At 45.0% G+C, this 17,256-nt stretch overlaps 1 long non-coding RNA gene across 1 annotated transcript in view; it reads right to left on the reverse strand.

Moving 5' to 3' along the window:
* Positions 1-12,598, reverse strand: part of LOC124596653 — a 39,841-nt gene extending 27,243 nt beyond the window's left edge. The window contains exons 1-2 of the long non-coding RNA XR_006978336.1: positions 12,528-12,598; positions 2,615-2,773 (exon numbers count right to left, since the gene is read on the reverse strand). This is a non-coding gene — a long non-coding RNA (uncharacterized LOC124596653). The remainder of the gene's footprint in view (positions 1-2,614; positions 2,774-12,527) is intronic.
* Between the last annotated feature and the right edge of the window lie 4,658 nt (positions 12,599-17,256).

Raw genomic sequence — 17,256 nt, forward strand, 5'->3', positions numbered from 1 at the left:
CAGTCGAACATTTTCTGTATCCAGAAAGGCCCGTACAGGACCTACAACATGCGGTCGTGCATTATCCTGCTGAAATGTAGGGTTTCGCAGGGATCGAATGAAGGGTAGAGCTACTGTTCGTAACACAGCTGAAATGTAACGTCCACTGTTCAAAGTGTTGTCAATGCGAACAAGAGGTGACCGAGACGTGTAACCAATAGCACCCCATACCATCACGCCGGGTGATACGCCAGTATGGCAATGACGATTACACGCTTCCAATGTGCGTTCACCGCGATGTTGCGAAACACGGATGCGACCATTATGATGCTGTAAACAGAACCTGTATTCATCTGAAAAAATGACGTTTTGCCATTCATGCACCCAGGTTCATTGTTGAGTACACCATCGCAGGCGCTCCTGTCTGTGATGCAGCGTCAAGGGAACAACCGCAGCCATGGTCTCCGAGCTGATAGTCCATGCTGCTGCTAACGTCGTCGAACTGTTCGTGCAGATGGTTGTTGTCTTTCAAACGTCCCCATATGTTGACTCAGGAATCGAGACGTGGCTGTACGATTTGTTACTGCCATGCGGATAAGATGCCTTTCATCTCGACTGCTAGTGATACGAGGCCGTTGGGATCCAGCACGGCGTTCCGTATTACCCCCCCTGAACCCACCGATTCCATATTCTGCTAACAGTCATTGGATCTCGACCAACGCGAGCAGCAATGTCGCCATACGACAAACCGCAATCGCGATAGGCTACAATGCGACCTTTATCAAAGTCGGAAACGTGATGGTACGCATTTCTCCTCCTTACACCAGGCATCACAACGTTTCACCAGGCAACGCCGGTCAACTGTTGTTTGTGTATGAGAAATCGGTTGGAAACTTTCCTCATGTTTGCACGTTGTAGGTGTCGCCACCGGCGCCAACCTTGTGTGAATGCTCTGAAAAGTTAATCATTTGCATATCACAGCATCTTCTTCCTGTCGGTTAAATTTCGCGTCTGTAGCACGTCATCTTCGTGGTGTAGTAATTTTAATGGCGAATAGTGTATATTCAGGGCGGATTTCCAAAAATGTTGCGTCAAACTTCGAGAGGTAGTCACGGGTTTCTTGACAAACAGATTGAGTATGAGAATCCGTGTCCGGAAACGTCATCCAGTTACGCTATATAGCACCGAGGTTGTGGACACCGGCGCCTGCCACTGCCCCCCCCCCCCTCCCCCACCACTCACCCCTTTGGCACCAAACGTGACTTTGTACGGTGACGGTCGGTAGCCGGAAAGTCTCGCAATGTTGTTTGTTATTCAGAGATCGCAACTGATCGCCAAGATCGCCAGTGGAGGAGACGGAGCTATCTGTCGCGTAGAAACGCCTTGTCTGCTATGAATTTGGCGACCTGTTACCTTGGTTGAGGTCGGACACGAATTTCCATTTGTACTGTATTTTTCTCTTGTGTACCGAAACTCTTTGGAGATTTTAGAGGATTCTAAAAGAAAAGAAACTGTAGATGGAAACCATTGTCAGAAACTGCCATCCACCAAGATAACAGAGTATCGCTTTCAAAGGAGACGAGGCATCTCTACGCAGCAGCTAATTCCATTTCCTCCACTGGCGATCGTGGCAATCAGTCACGATCACTGCGTAACAAACAAAATTGCGACGCGTTCCGCCTACGTTCCGTCAGTGTACCAAACCACGTTTGCTGCAGAAGGAGTGGCCTAGTGGCGGGCACAGGCGCTTATAACTTCGACGCTCTGTAGCGTCAATCGATGACTTTACCGGACACAGGTTCCTGTCCTCGGTTTGTTGCTCAAGAAACCTGATGTGAAGGTCGATGGCAGCATGTCATGACCTCACACAAGTGCAGGATGCTTTTCGATCGCTACCCCTGGGATTTGCAGTGGGATGATAGAGGCTAGCACGAGTGGGGTGGTTGCAGGACTCTGGAACAATCTATAATAATCAGTACTAGAATACTTTAGTAAATAACTTTTACTTAACTTTGTCTTGCTACTGCGCTCCTGGAACATAACTAATATCAAATGGTTCAAATGGCTCTGAGCACTATGGAACTTAACTTCTGAGGTCATCAGTCCCCTATAACTTAGAACTACTTAAACCTAACTAACCTAAGGACATCACAGATATCCATGCCCGAGGCGGGATTCGAACCTGCGACGGTAGCGGTCGCGCGGTTCCAGACTGAAGCACCTAGAACCGCCCGGCCACCCGGCCGGCAACTAATAACAACTATCTTTCTTGAATACAAATGACTCATTAACAAACATTAGCTGGATTATATAACAGGTAAGATAACACAGTTCTCCTATTACGTGCGTAATACATGCGCTAACTAGAGGCTGCGAACCTAGCGAGCTGAAGGCTATTCTAATCTGACTTCGCTCACGACCTGTAGCTGACTCGGCCGGTGCGACCTGCAAGTCTCTGTCCGTTCCATACAGCGGCGCTGCAAGCGCCAGCGAGTCCAGAGAGGTTGCAAGTGCTGGACCGCTATCGATTATCGCAAACCTCTAGCGTGGTGTCTAACGTTAACACCACAAAACCCTATGCAATCTCTTCAAGTCTGTGTATGTATATAGAAATCAATGTGTTTCTAGTACTTACAGCTGGCATTGGCTTTCCTGTGATGCCCATGCTACCATAGATACTTCTGAAGACATTTGGGAAGTTCTTAATCAGGAACGTCATAATGTCTTTCCTCTTCATAGTACCATGATATGACCAGCCACCAGTGCTGCCCCACCTCTCAAAGTCTACTGCGGTCTGAGGAAATAAAAATATATTGCAACTTTGAACCATGTTGACATACTGGTTATAAGATTAAACAAATGTAGTCTAAAATGTTTTGTACATACCAAATCTGATTTGAGAAAATAATTGTGGCGACAAAAGATGATTTCCAATGAGTTATGATTCGATTCGGTCAACACATATTTTAATTTTAAAAGAATTGTAATCGGTGTAAATGATTAATATTTAATATTCTTAACAGTCACTCAAATTATAAGTATTAACTACTTACACACTCAATGTACATCTCATTTAAGCTAGATCTAGATTTATAACTAAGTAGTGAGACTAAGGGATCTCAAACTTCACTGCCTTCTCTAATTCTACAGCGCTTCTCCTTCGTTAACGCATCTTCATGTGTACTAATATACTGTCCCTGCCTTTGCTTCCAGTAGCCAGTAATCAAAAACACTTTTTGTGATACGGTTTCGGTCTTTGATGGCAATAATTTAGATTGTCAGGCATCAAGAATAATGAGGAAGTATAATTGAAGAGATGTCTAGATAACCAGATGAAGAGAGATGAGATGAAACTGGGACAGCTGTGACTGTGAAAATGCGGATAACAGTGATGCAAATAAGTGATAAAATTTTAGGCTAATACAGAACCTTCTGTGGTGTCACCGCCAGACACCACACTTGCTAGGTGGTGGCCTTTAAATCGGCCGCGGTCCGTTAGTATACGTCGGACCCGCGTGTCGCCACTATCAGTGATTGCAGACCGAGCGCCGCCACACGGCAGGTCTAGAGAGACTTCCTAGTACTCGCACCAGTTGTACAACCGACTTTGCTAGCGATGGTTCACTGACAAAATACGCTCTTATTTGCCGAGACGATAGTTCAGCATAGCCTTCAGCTACGTCATTTGCTACGACCTAGCAAGGCGCCATATTCAGTTACTATTAATATTGTGAATCATGTACCGTCAAGAGCGATGTTCATCATTAATGGATTAAAGTTAAGTATTCCACCAGCTACGTCCGTTTTTCTAAATTGTAATTTCCTTGTCCTGTTCCAGACCTCACGCCAGCCTGCGTGAGCTAAAACGCGTGAATTTCGGCCTCCTCTAGTAACACGGTGTTGGCTCTCCTGCCAACCACAACACCTTAAATAAATTTGATACACTTCCTGAAATGATAGACTGTAGTACCGACTACTAAACGCTGTATTATAGAACCAGACAGCACGTGAAGCCAGCAAGGTGGTATGAGTTTTCAACACAGTAGTGAAGGGTTGTGATGAATCATATACTAATTGAAACGATACCCACTCGCCGACAATTCAATGAATTTCGGGGCTGGAGAATGAAAATTTCTATTATGCTCGTAAGGCTTCGGAGATCCATGTGCTCTGTGGTTGCTGTATATTCTGCAAGTAGTATGACGCAAGGAATGCAGATACATACATCCATTCATCATGTTTCATTTATCTCACCAAGAAGTACAGCCTAGAGGGACATTAAACGAATCAAGGTATACATTAACGTAAGTCACGGACATCACAGAAACTTAATAATTTCCATTATTCAGTGGCTTCTGTCTGGATTCATCCCAATCGTATTGATAGAAATTACTTATATTTGTATGTAACCAGAGTTCCTTTGTAGTATGTGTGAATTGTATAACTATTTCCATCGATCTGTCAAATGGAGCAAAGGGAAATTACTTCCTACAGACCCTAATACACTGTAAGACAAGAAAATAAAGAAACAACACATCATAAGAAGTTATCCCAATGGGACGCTAATCGGTAAATGCGATGTACACGTACAGACAAACAAATGATTATAGTTTCAGAAAAATTGGACGATTGAGTAAAGAAAATGGTTCAAATGGCTCTGAGCACTATGGGACTTAACTTCTGAGGTCATCAGACCCCTAGAACGTAGAACTGCTTAAACCTAACTAACCTAAGGACATCACACACATCCATGCCCGAGACAGGATTCAAACCTGCGTCCGTAGCGGTCGCGCGGTTCCAGACTATAGCGCCTAGAACCGCTCGGCCACCCCGGCCGGCGTAAAGAAGGGGTCCTGCTATGAAACGAAATGACGTAACAGACCACCATTCCTGTTTGCAGGGCACTATAGCTGTTCGCGTTAGGGTTGGTATCCCACCGCTGTCTGGGGCGTCTGCAAACAACTCTTCGCGGCTCAACCGGGCTCAGCTGGAGAAGGGACTCATCGCCGAAGACAACTGTTTTCCAGTCTGTGAGATTCCAGGCCGAAGTGCATTAAATCTGACTGTAAAGGGTAACTGTCTATGGTCACATAAATTTTGTTTATGCTGTATAGTGGGTTCGACACCAGAAATGTTTGGGAGACGCTCACTCCTACTACATTCCGACGCAACCATCGCCTAAGAAGCATTGTGGGTTATTTAAAATTACTAAAGGAGCGAAAACCGTATAATCAATAAACAAAGTTTCATTTTCGTTTCATTTGTTTGCGAAATTCCCCATTACAGTGTTTGGAATACTACATGACTGAAAAAAATTTCTATGCCAAAGGCTTTGTAGCTAGACTGAGAGCTTTTCTTAACTTTTGTGTTCTACAACAGCATTTCAATAGAGTAAACGTAGTCTCAGACTTTGAGTCATCCTGCATCTTATGGCGAGTTTTGGCTCTCGTACGTTTTGTCTATATTTCCAAGAAGTACCTGCTTCTAATGATACATTCCGACCTGGAACGATTAACCTTGCGACAGTGATGGGTTTCGTATGTCAACAGTACTGGTAGCCGCACTGGTGGTATAACCACAAGAGAAGGGTATCCGTGGAGATGCCAGTCTAATCTGCGATTCCTGAAGAGAGGCAGCAAACTTTGCAGTAGCTTCACGGGAAACGGGCTGCATGATTGAATGATCTGCCCTTGTTACATTAGCATGGACCTACTATGTTGGTACTGTGAATAGCTAAAAGCAAGGGAAAACTATTACCGTTATTTTTCCCGAGGGCGTGAAGCTCTAATGTATAGCTTAATGATGATACCACCCTCTTTGGTAAAAGAAGTAAAATAGTCCCCCATTTGGATATGTGGGCAGGGACCACTCACCCCAGGGTGTTATGGGTTTGGAGGCTGTCGAAAGCACGTCTGCGGAAAGCGGGTTGGCGCGGCCGGGAGTGAACTTCCAACAGATACGTCAAAATATACACTCCTGGAAATGGAAAAAAGAACACATTGACACCGGTGTGTCAGACCCACCATACTTGCTCCGGACACTGCGAGAGGGCTGTACAAGCAATGATCACACGCACGGCACAGCGGACACACCAGGAACCGCGGTGTTGGCCGTCGAATGGCGCTAGCTGCGCAGCATTTGTGCACCGCCGCCGTCAGTGTCAGCCAGTTTGCCGTGGCATACGGAGCTCCATCGCAGTCTTTAACACTGGTAGCATGCCGCGACAGCGTGGACGTGAACCGTATGTGCAGTTGACGGACTTTGAGCGAGGGCGTATAGTGGGCATGCGGGAGGCCGGGTGAACGTACCGCCGAATTGCTCAACACGTGGGGCGTGAGGTCTCCACAGTACATCGATGTTGTCGCCAGTGGTCGGCAGAAGGTGCACGTGCCCGTCGACCTGGGACCGGACCGCAGCGACGCACGGATGCACTCCAAGACCGTAGGAGCCTACGCAGTGCCGTAGGGGACCGCACCGCCACTTCCCAGCAAATTAGGGACACTGTTGCTCCTGGGGTATCGGCGAGGACCATTCGCAACCGTCTCCATGAAGCTGGGCTACGGTCCCGCACACCGTTAGGCCGTCTTCCGCTCACGCCCCAACATCGTGCAGCCCGCCTCCAGTGGTGTCGCGACAGGCGTGAATGGAGGGACGAATGGAGTCGTGTCGTCTTCAGCGATGAGAGTCGCTTCTGCTTTGGTGCCAATGATGGTCGTATGCGTGTTTGGCGCCGTGTAGGTGAGCGCCACAATCAGGACTGCATACGACCGAGGCACACAGGGCCAACACCCGGCATCATGGTGTGGGGAGCGATCTCCTACACTGGCCGTACACCACTGGTGATCGTCGAGGGGACACTGAATAGTGCACGGTACATCCAAACCGTCATCGAACCCATCGTTCTACCATTCCTAGACCGGCAAGGGAACTTGCTGTTCCAACAGGACAATGCACGTCCGCATGAATCCCGTGCCACCCAACGTGCTCTAGAAGGTGTAAGTCAACTACCCTGGCCAGCAAGATCTCCGGATCTGTCCCCCATTGAGCATGTTTGGGACTGGATGAAGCGTCGTCTCACGCGGTCTGCACGTCCAGCACGAACGCTGGTCAAACTGAGGCGCCAGGTGGAAATGGCATGGCAAGCCGTTCCACAGGACTACATCCAGCATCTCTACGAGCGTCTCCATGGGAGAATAGCAGCCTGCATTGCTGCGAAAGGTGGATATACACTGTACTAGTGCCGACATTGTGCATGCTCTGTTGTCTGTGTCTATGTGCCTGTGGTTCTGTCAGTGTGATCATGTGATGTATCTGACCCCAGGAATGTGTCAATAAAGTTTCCCCTTCCTGGGACAATGAATTCACGGTGTTCTTATTTCAATTTCCAGGAGTGTAGTTTGATGTCAGAACCGGGAACGTCGACATGTTGTAGATGGAGGCTGGATGATACATCGTGCAGTAGCTTTTGGAGTTCGTCATCAGATTCTTGTAGCTTTACGATCTGAATAAAATCAATAAAATTTGTCACACTGTTAATCCCTGGCAGACAGATGACGAGCATGTGCTTTATACCAGAAATGTTTCAGATATCACTGCTAAATTCGGCAATAAGTTGCAGATATTTGTACAGCCCCAGTGGATATTTGTTATTGTTCTGTTTCAAGTAATAGGTAAACGGCTTGAGATCATTAGATATCGTACATTCTCTGTCCTCCTACTGTGGTCATAAGTACCTGATTGTTTTGTACACAGACAGAATCTTATAATCATAAGCATTCTGTTTCCACTGGTAAGTGGAGAGCGTATGCGAGACGAAGACATGTGGTTGCCAAGCGCCATCGACTTGCTGCTGCAACACTGCACCAACAGCTGTTTCGCTAGCATCAACTGCCAATGCGAGTGCTGAGTATTAGGCTTTGCTTCGCTACATTAAATTCAGAGCTCGACTTATCTGTTCAGTGGACGATTGAAGCCCCTTTAATCTTGGGTCCAGTAAGTGCTGCAGTTAGAAGTTCTTACAACTCAGGTTAGTCGTGCATATGTTGTCAGAAGAAAATCAGCATACTCAAGAAACGGAGTAGCTCCTTGGTTTCCAGTTATGTGATCTTCATGATACATCCACATCATGTAGGTGAAATTAGACGGCCCAGGAAGGTGGCCTGAGGTTTGCTTGATGCTGTTCCATTCGTTTGATAATCTCCACCAACTATTGCTGATACTGTTCTGTTGTGACTGAAAAGACGAGGAGTGTGCAAAGCAGGATGACAGTCCCAGCAGCACGAAATTAATGAACCTCTGCCATGATTGACCGACAATGTACAAACGAAGTGTCTTGTAAAGAGTTTTGAAATTACTGTAGCAGTCTCTGAAATGTCTTCATTTGCCACTGTGATTTGTGCAAAAACCTTTGCACAACCCAGGAGGCTAAACACATGTGAATCTCTGAAAGCGTAATTGCAGGCCCTTATTTGAGTCACTGGGTATCTGTGTGGACGCGGTAATCACCACACAGCCACCACGGGCCATCCTTTTCAGGGCACCAGATGAAGTACTGGAGATCAACAGCTACGAGAAGGCAAATAACACATTTTCTGAGCATTGAGTTAAACACTGCCTTTGCGATTGCAAGGCAGTCGGCAACTAAACGTCTCGGACGGTATGTAAATGGTGGACTATCGGTAGTTTCGATAACATGCACTGTGTTATGGCCTACTTCCCTTGTCGTTGTGAGTAGTCGGGTTTCAGCAGGAAACTGGTCGAGCAAGTCGGCGTATCTGTTTTTTGCCACATGTTCCAGTTATGCGCTGATAATCATTACACTGTATCGGAATCCAGAAGTAGAAAGTCTGGAGACGCTGTCTACGAGCCATGCATTTGCTATGTCAGGTAACAGGTAAGACAGGAAGTCGGCTCAGACTTTAGGCTCCATGATATCCGCAACAGTAAGACCACAGACGAAGGCACGACACAGTCCCAAGGCCCGTTCCACACCGTGAGTGACTACTGATGAGTTGTGAACGGCAGAAAGACAGAAGGAAGTTGATGGCTGGCTGTTATATAGATTTGTGGGATAATACCGAAATCGGAGTCCATGTCCAAACAGAATTTTCGTCCGGTCTTCCGGTCACCCATGTAGAGATGCTGAGAGATTGTCCGGCATTCGTTCCGCAGCTCGTGGTCGTGCGGTAGCGTTCTCGCTTCCCACGCCCGGGTTCCCGGGTTCGATTCCCGGCGGGGTCAGGGATTTTTTCTGCCTCGTCATGACTGGGTGTTGTGTGATGTCCTTAGGTTAGTTAGGTTTACGTAGTTCTAAGTTCTAGGGGATTGATGACCATAGCTGTTAAGTCCCATAGTGCTCAGAGCCATTTGAACCATTTTTTTGTCCGGTAATCTGTTGTGCCTACGTCCAACACGTTGTGGATGACTGCCCTCCGATATTTAGAACCAACGAGTTCGTTCCGGCACGATTACATGATCTTCTGTTGTAACGACTTCTATCCGTGGCTTAGATGCGTTGAACTAAGAGTTCACTCATGTGGCTGGCCAGAGCCTCCACTTCGTCTGACTGAAAATCGCAATTCTCCCGCGTCACTGGCGACGAAGAGACACTATTGTGTGACGCCGCTACCGTACTGCTTGATGGCGACAGTATTGTAGCCTGAACTACTTTAGCGAGATCTGCGACGGCTTCCTAGTCCATTTCTGTCTGAGACGCTACTATGGCTTTAATTTGAGCCGAAATACGGCTGCTCCAGGGTGTACCAGTTAGCATGTAGGGTACATCTCCCACATCACTTAAAAAAGCAGGTGCCTTTAGTACTGCGACAGCTTCCTGTCTGCATTGTCTTCTTGAGCTAACACATGATACATGCATTCCTCTTGTGACTAAGACACCCAGTGAATCAACTCTGTCTTTAGTTTACTGAATGAATCTTTTACGGGAGGTGCTACGGTTATGTCTTCAACATTGACAGCGTAGTGGTAGTCCAGTGACTGACCACTAGAGCAAACTCCGTAGAAGCATAATAAAAACTAGCTTCCAACTGCACAGACCGGACCATAGGATTGTGAGACAAGAAATGGCAGTAACTGCAATCCAAGTCGTTACTGTCGGATCTTCGTGGCCCTTGGAATCTTGCATTTCACTGATTACAAACTTCTGTGATCAGTGACAGCAGTTAATACTTCTTCTTCTAGTATCTATAGGCTGATTACGTGGGTGTCACCAGTGTCGGACTGGCTACGGCAGTATCCATCCAACTACTTGCACATGTCTTCAGGCACATCAGCCATGACAGCTGTATGACTTTGAACAACAAACATTTATTTACAGATACATGTTGAAGATCGTCAAGCCCTCGAGTCCTATAAACTGCACTAAATTAACAATAAGTACAATGCGTGTCTATTAAGCAAATAAGTTCTTGATGTCTACTGGTCTACTCCCATAGACCGTCGCTAAATAAAACAACCACCGATACCAAAACAAGAGTGCTTGTGGTGGCTGGCCAATGAACTCGTTGACAACTAGAAAACATAGCAGGCGACAGTTTTATTTCCGACATAAAGTTTCCTATTTTTTAAAATCGTGTTCATTTTAAAATTACACTGTTTATTGCATTATCCTTAGGTTTAGCCCATCTCTGATGTTGTCAGCTTCGTATGTTCCACCTCAAATCTGTAAAGGCAAAAAGTCCATCTAAGTTCTGAGCATCTGGACATCGTTAGCAACTGCTGCTAATTAAACAAGCAGACTTTGATCACTGAATCTAAAAAAAAATAATTAGGTCGTAAATGTTTTTGCATTTTTACTTTGTAATAGATAATTATTATTATGTACAAATAAGATATTTCTGAATTCGGGAATGATAAAGAAACTCTGCTCCGAGAGTAAATCTCAAGGAACAATACTTCCTATAACATATATATATATATATATTGAGGTTTTCATTTTACACCATGAAAACCTTCTTCAATATTCACAGTTTTTGCAAATAATATGGGGGTTATGCCGTCTTTTGCAAGTGTACGAACTTTTATTTTGACAAAATACATTTCATTATATTTCTAAGCATCGTCTGTAGTCACTGCTACAACTGTAGCTTTTTTTACATGTTGGTTTAACGAGGTCGCAAACAGTCCTCACATTTGAAGTTACTTTCTAGCACGCACGTTTCTTTTCCTTCTTTTTAGTTAGCTCCTTACATTGTTAGCAGTGTTCTCTTATAAACACGCATCTGTTGTTTAACCCATTTTCTCCATAATATTTTCTCGTTACACTCGCGATCTGTAGCATGACCTCCATATTATTTGTATTTTTTAGTTAAGGGCTACCCGATTACACAAAAAATATTTCTACGAAACAAGAATTTTATGAAAATACTTCAAGAAATATCACATCTTGGATAAGGCCCCCTGATTGACTTGTATTATTTGTAATCATAACGTTTGCACAGATATAAAATTATGTGTAAAGTAAAAATATAATTTCCAAATATATCTCGAAACAGAGAATAAATATTAATTTTTGTCGATTGCTTACGTGATGTTTTTCAGAGATAGTTAAAGACTTTAGTCAGAGAAGTTAGATGCTGTAATATTGCAGCACAATTTAGTATGAATATTGGGTTATTATTTTTCAGTTTTAACATACTTTACAATTTAAACATATTTATATGGAAGTGCAATATTGTAAATCACACTTTTCTATTTTTTGCACTGTGGACAAATTCTAACAACTTACAGTGTCTTGTAGTTACTCATAATATGGGTCTTTATAAGGAGTGTAATTAGTATACACCCTGGTAGAAGAAAGGATGTCTTCCCAATCTCTTAATGTGATACATAAAAGCCTTGTTATAGCATGTCTTTGTGCTTTTTATAGTTGATCGCAGCCTTGGCCACTGCATAGAGAAAAGTGGACACTAGTCTTACAGAATGTACCCATATTTTCGATTTCATGCTGTTGTGTCAATCTATGTTGACCTGTTAAGAAAATAGTTCCTTGACAAAATTTTGAAACTGTTCACACCAAGCCAGAGGGTCAAGATTGTTCTGGAGACTACGAGAGAATGTACTAAACATCCAATTTCCATATCTAAGGCCTCAAACATACCGAAAGATTTTCGATCGTAACAAAGAAATTTTCCTTTGTAGCGGAGCCAGTGACAGTAGGATGGATACAACATAGATCCTCTTCGTACGATCACTCCATTGTAAATTACCGAATACTGCAAATATTTAGCAAATAATACCTGTTGGAGATTACCCAGTCATTCAGTTGACTGGTTAACACTCCACAGCACAGGAGTTTATCTTTCACACTTACATGCATGAAATCTCCCACATAAAACTTGTATGGTACACATAAAATGAAAGTTAGTGGAAAAGCAAAACGAAAAACACGTTATTACAGTAACTGAATGTGACACTGGTAGTTATTGAAAATTTCCTATGTATCTAAAACTATTAATTGAATTTATTGAGAATTTCCTGTGTATCTAAAATCGCTCATGTAGTGAAGTAGCTAGTTTAGTGCAGTTACTCACCATCCCATCGCCCCGTAGCGGCGTGGTAGTCTGCCGCCTGCAGCGCCACGGAGTCGTCACGCTAGCGAGGCACGTGTCGCGTGTTATGTTTACTTTGGCTGCTGCTAACTGCCGTCTTCCTTATCGAACAACATGGCGTACAGCCTTGGAAAACGACTTTGTTTCTGCTTTTGTTCAGACTGTCTCAACGCGGCTGACATGGAACGATTTCGTCTCGACGACGTTAAAATACCACCACAAGATCTGATTGGAATCCTCGTGTCCACGGGTAGTAGTAATGTGGACGTCAAGATGGCTAACGACGCAACGTGCGACAGAGTGCAACAGGAGGCGAAACTTGGACTACGTTTCTGTCATTCCGATGGTAATGTAGGGTCAGTTACCGTCGACTACGCCGGTCTCTGCGTACGAACGGTAAGTACATACCAACTGCCGTTCGAACTACCCGTGGACGCCGTCATTGCAGCGCACCGACACTATGGAAACGTTCTGGAACGTGTTGCCAGCCGATGGGTACAATTCCGAACCTATCTCGTCTTAAATGGTCTCAGGCAGGTTGCTATCGATCTGCAGAGTCATCTGACCTCCTACCTTGATATCAGAGCCTACCATGCCATCACAATATACAATGATCAGCCCCGCACTTATTCCGCTTGCGGGAAGGAGGGCCATTTACTGTCTGAATGCATCAATCGACGTGTCGTGCATCTGCTGTTGTTAGAAGCGTCCGTGCCAGCCAGGTTGACAGCGCTAGCAGTAACTTAGGCTGCGGCCCTCTCCACGCCTAGACTTTCAACCAGCCCATTGCATGGTCTCTCCAGTCGGCACCACCATTTGAACGGCGCAGTCCACCCGACGATATGGCCACCACCCAGACTCCAGCGACGGACACCACATTGTTAACGTGTACGCCAAGTCTGGCTCCAGGAATCATCAGCAGCACTCCGCGTTCTTCGCAGATGACTTGGGCTACCTGTTTTCTTAGTACTATGATCGCTTTGTTCTAAGCGGCGATTTAGACTGCGTCCTCCAGCCGTAGGACCAGACCCCCGCTTATTCCCCTTGCCCGACACCATGTACCCTGGCTGATGACATTAATCTCGTTGACATTTGGAATAAAATTCATGGAGACATCCATTATACACTACATCCTGCGAGTAGACTCGACTGGTTTTACATCTGTGTCCACTTTGGAAATGTAGTCCCCAAGCAGAAAAATGGCCCATTGCGTTTTTGAACCGTTGCGATATCATCTGCACACTCGCTCTACCACCTCAGTCAGTCTGGTGCAGCAAAGAGTTCTGGAAGCTTAATAATTCCCTACTTGTGACCCTCATTGCTGACAGAGTTATGCCAACACATTGGCATCCTGTGAAAAGTGTCTCCTGTATTATGCATCCATGTTGCAGTGGTAACTCTCGTGTGCGAAACCTGCAGTCACAATGGTATTCATGCAATGTGGTAAGGAAGCAGTGCTTGGCAGTGGGACACTACCAACATTCACTACACCGTCCTTCGTGAGCCTGACGTGATCCACACATTACCTGTTGTCCGCAGATAACGCCAGTATACTAAAACCTGTCTCCTCATTCTCTAGCGCGATAAATTTTACGGCGTCGTGGTCTGATGGTTGTCGACGACAGGCCCTTCTACACGACGTCTGAACGGACCCTAACGATTGCAGAGTCAACACTAATGTTGTCTGTGATCATCATGGACGAAATGGTGGGCATGGTCGATAAGGGGACGAAGAACAAGTAGCTTAATGGACCCTCACCTTGCAAAGTGGACACTAATGTTGTCTGTGATCATCACGGACGACATTGTGAACACAGCCGACAAGGGGACAAAGAACAAGTCGTTGGGGCCATACGGCTTCCCGGTGGAGATCTACCAAGTGTTCACTTCCTTAATTCGCCCAAACTGGGCGGAGATGCTTCACAAACTCTTCACTCCATCCTCCCCCCAATACCATCTGAATTCGTGAGTGACGTTCTTTTACCAGTGCCTCAGCCATTGGAGGGAACAAATGTCTCCACATACAGCCCTCTTACATTAATGACCACTGATTATAAAATCTAAATGCGTCTGTTAGTGAAGCGCATACACATGGTCTTAACTACAACGCTTTCATCAAAATAGATTGCACGTGGTTGTGTGGTTACGCTTCTAACAGCTTTGGGAAAATATCGTGTCCTCATTGTGCTAGTCGTTGGCTGTTGGCTTCACATGGCACTGGTCCCAATTGATTTCATGGGTGACTTCAGTCGCGTTCGACACCCATTACTCCTTCCCACCACTCTTTGTGGACGCCATTTGCTGGTTGTTGCTTCCTGCTGTCTCCATGATCCAGGTCAACAGGAAACTTCCTACTTTGTGCATCAAGGATGCCACCTGTCCACACTACTGTAAGCCACTCCACTGGAGCCCCTCATCACTTGCCTTACAGTTGCCTACAGGATCTCACCTTGCACCATCATACCTATCACTGTAGGACCTATGCAGATTGTCTCTTACTTCTCACCTGCGCCACACTTGAACTCAATGACGCCACCCGCTGGATCCAGCAGTGTAGCATCGTTAACATCCGCAAGTCGATGATGATACATATGGAGCACCTAACCCAATCCACACTTTCTTAATTAGGGATCGTCTTTAATTCCCCTCTTCCGCCCTCCCCCCCCCCCCCTTCCCCACACGCACACACACAATGGAGGGTGGCATTTGTTTACCTCCCGATTTTGCTGTCAATACGGCACTTGTGGTCTAGGGGAAGTACCTTTGATTATTCAGAAAAAATTCTCAGTTCCAGGTTCGAAACCCGTCATTGCTTAAATTTTGAAGAAAAATCAGCAAAGCGGCCAAAGATTTCCAGCATTAGAAACCACTTTCTTTCAGCCAACGGTCTTGTCGAAGACGGCGGAGGAGTGGACAGAGCTGCAGGGCATTCTCTTACACTTGGGATGGAAAACTGGCCCTAAAGGCGGATCAATCAGCAATGATCAGTGGCATGACAAATAATGTGTATCCACAGGTCACGTGGCCCATACCGCAAAAGCGTCATGACTATCTCTCCATTGGCAAAAGAATCCGGACTAGTCTTACATTCGGATCTCAGGGAGAGAACTGTCAAGGGGGAGGCGGCCTTGAGAAAATGATCTAACCGCCTGTCAAAGGATTATGGTCTACGAGTCGGGAAGTTGAATGTCACAAGTTTGAACGTGGTAGCGAAGCTAGAAAATTCTAAGGCTTAATCTAGATACAGTGGAGGTCAGTGAAGTGAAATGGAACGAAGGCAAAAATTTCTCATCAGATGAGTATAGCATAATATCAACAGTAGCAGAAAATGGTGAAAGGCGCATAGAATTCGTTAGCAAAACGATGGTAGGGTAGAAAGTGAGATACTGTGAACAGTTAAGTGATAGGGTTGTTCTCATCGGAGTGATAGCAAAACAATAATGACAACGATAGTTCAGATATACATGCCGACGTCGTAAGCTGAAGATGAAGAGACAGAGAAAGTTTATGAGGACATTGAACGGCTAAATCAGTTAGTAAAAATCTAATATTTATGAGCATTGAAATGCGGTTGTAGGGGAAGGAGTAGGGGAAAGGGTTACGGGAGGATATGGGCTTGATACTAGAAATTAGAGAGAAGAAATACTAATTGAGTTGTGTTATAAATGTGAGCTACTAAAGGCAAATACCCTGTTCAAGAATCACAAGAGGGGTTGGTATACCTGGAAAGGTCTGGGAGATACGGGAAGGTTTCAGTTAGATTACACCAAGGTTAGGCAGAGATTCCGGAATCAGATACTAGGTTGTAAAGGAATACGCAGGGGCAGATATAGACTCGGATCACAATTTATTAGTGGTGATGAATATGCTGATGTTTACGAAACTGGGAATGAACGTTCAATGCTCTAAGAAGTGGGTTTCGAACATACTAAGGAGTGAAGAGATAGCTTGAAGTTCCCTAAGGCTACAGAGACTGTGACAAGGAATAGCTCACTAGGCAGTCCAGCTGAAAGAGAAATGGACGTTTCCAAAATGGGTAATTGCAGAAGCTGAAAATAAAAACACAGTTACAAGGAAGATACCGGCGAAGAATAGACGGTTAACTGAAGAAATACTTTACTCGATCGACAAAAGAAAATTCAGAAATCCACAAACACAGGTCACTTAGGAATGAAATAAACAGAATTTGCAGGCATGATACTGCGAAATGGCTGCACGAAAACTGTGAAGAATTCTAATAAGGAAAAAGAAATTGGAGTCAGAATAGGAGAGACAGGGGTTCCACTATTAGAATCAAAACATAAAAGAGCTTTGGAAGACTTAAGAACAAATAAAGCAGAAAGCGTAGACAATATTCCATCGGAATTTCTGAAATCTCTGGGGCAAGTGATTCCAAAATGACTTTTCATGCTGGTGTATAGGATGTATGAGTCTGGCGACGTACCATCTGACTCAGGAAAAACGTAGACGAAATTTCGAAGATTGCAAGACAGGACAAGTCCGAGAATCACCGAACAATCTTATTAACAGCTGATGCATCCAAGCTACTGGAAAAAATATGTACAAAAGAATGGAAAGGAAAATTGCAGATGTGGTAGACGACGATCCGTTTAGCTTTAGGAAAGGTAAACGCACCAGAGACCCAGTTCTGACGTGGAACTGATAGTGAATGCAAGGGTAATGAGCTTTCATGACGCTCGGAAAAGCTTTT

The sequence above is a fragment of the Schistocerca americana genome, chromosome 2 (assembly GCF_021461395.2).
Source record: "Schistocerca americana isolate TAMUIC-IGC-003095 chromosome 2, iqSchAmer2.1, whole genome shotgun sequence".
In the NCBI taxonomy this organism is placed as follows: Eukaryota; Metazoa; Arthropoda; class Insecta; order Orthoptera; family Acrididae; genus Schistocerca; species Schistocerca americana.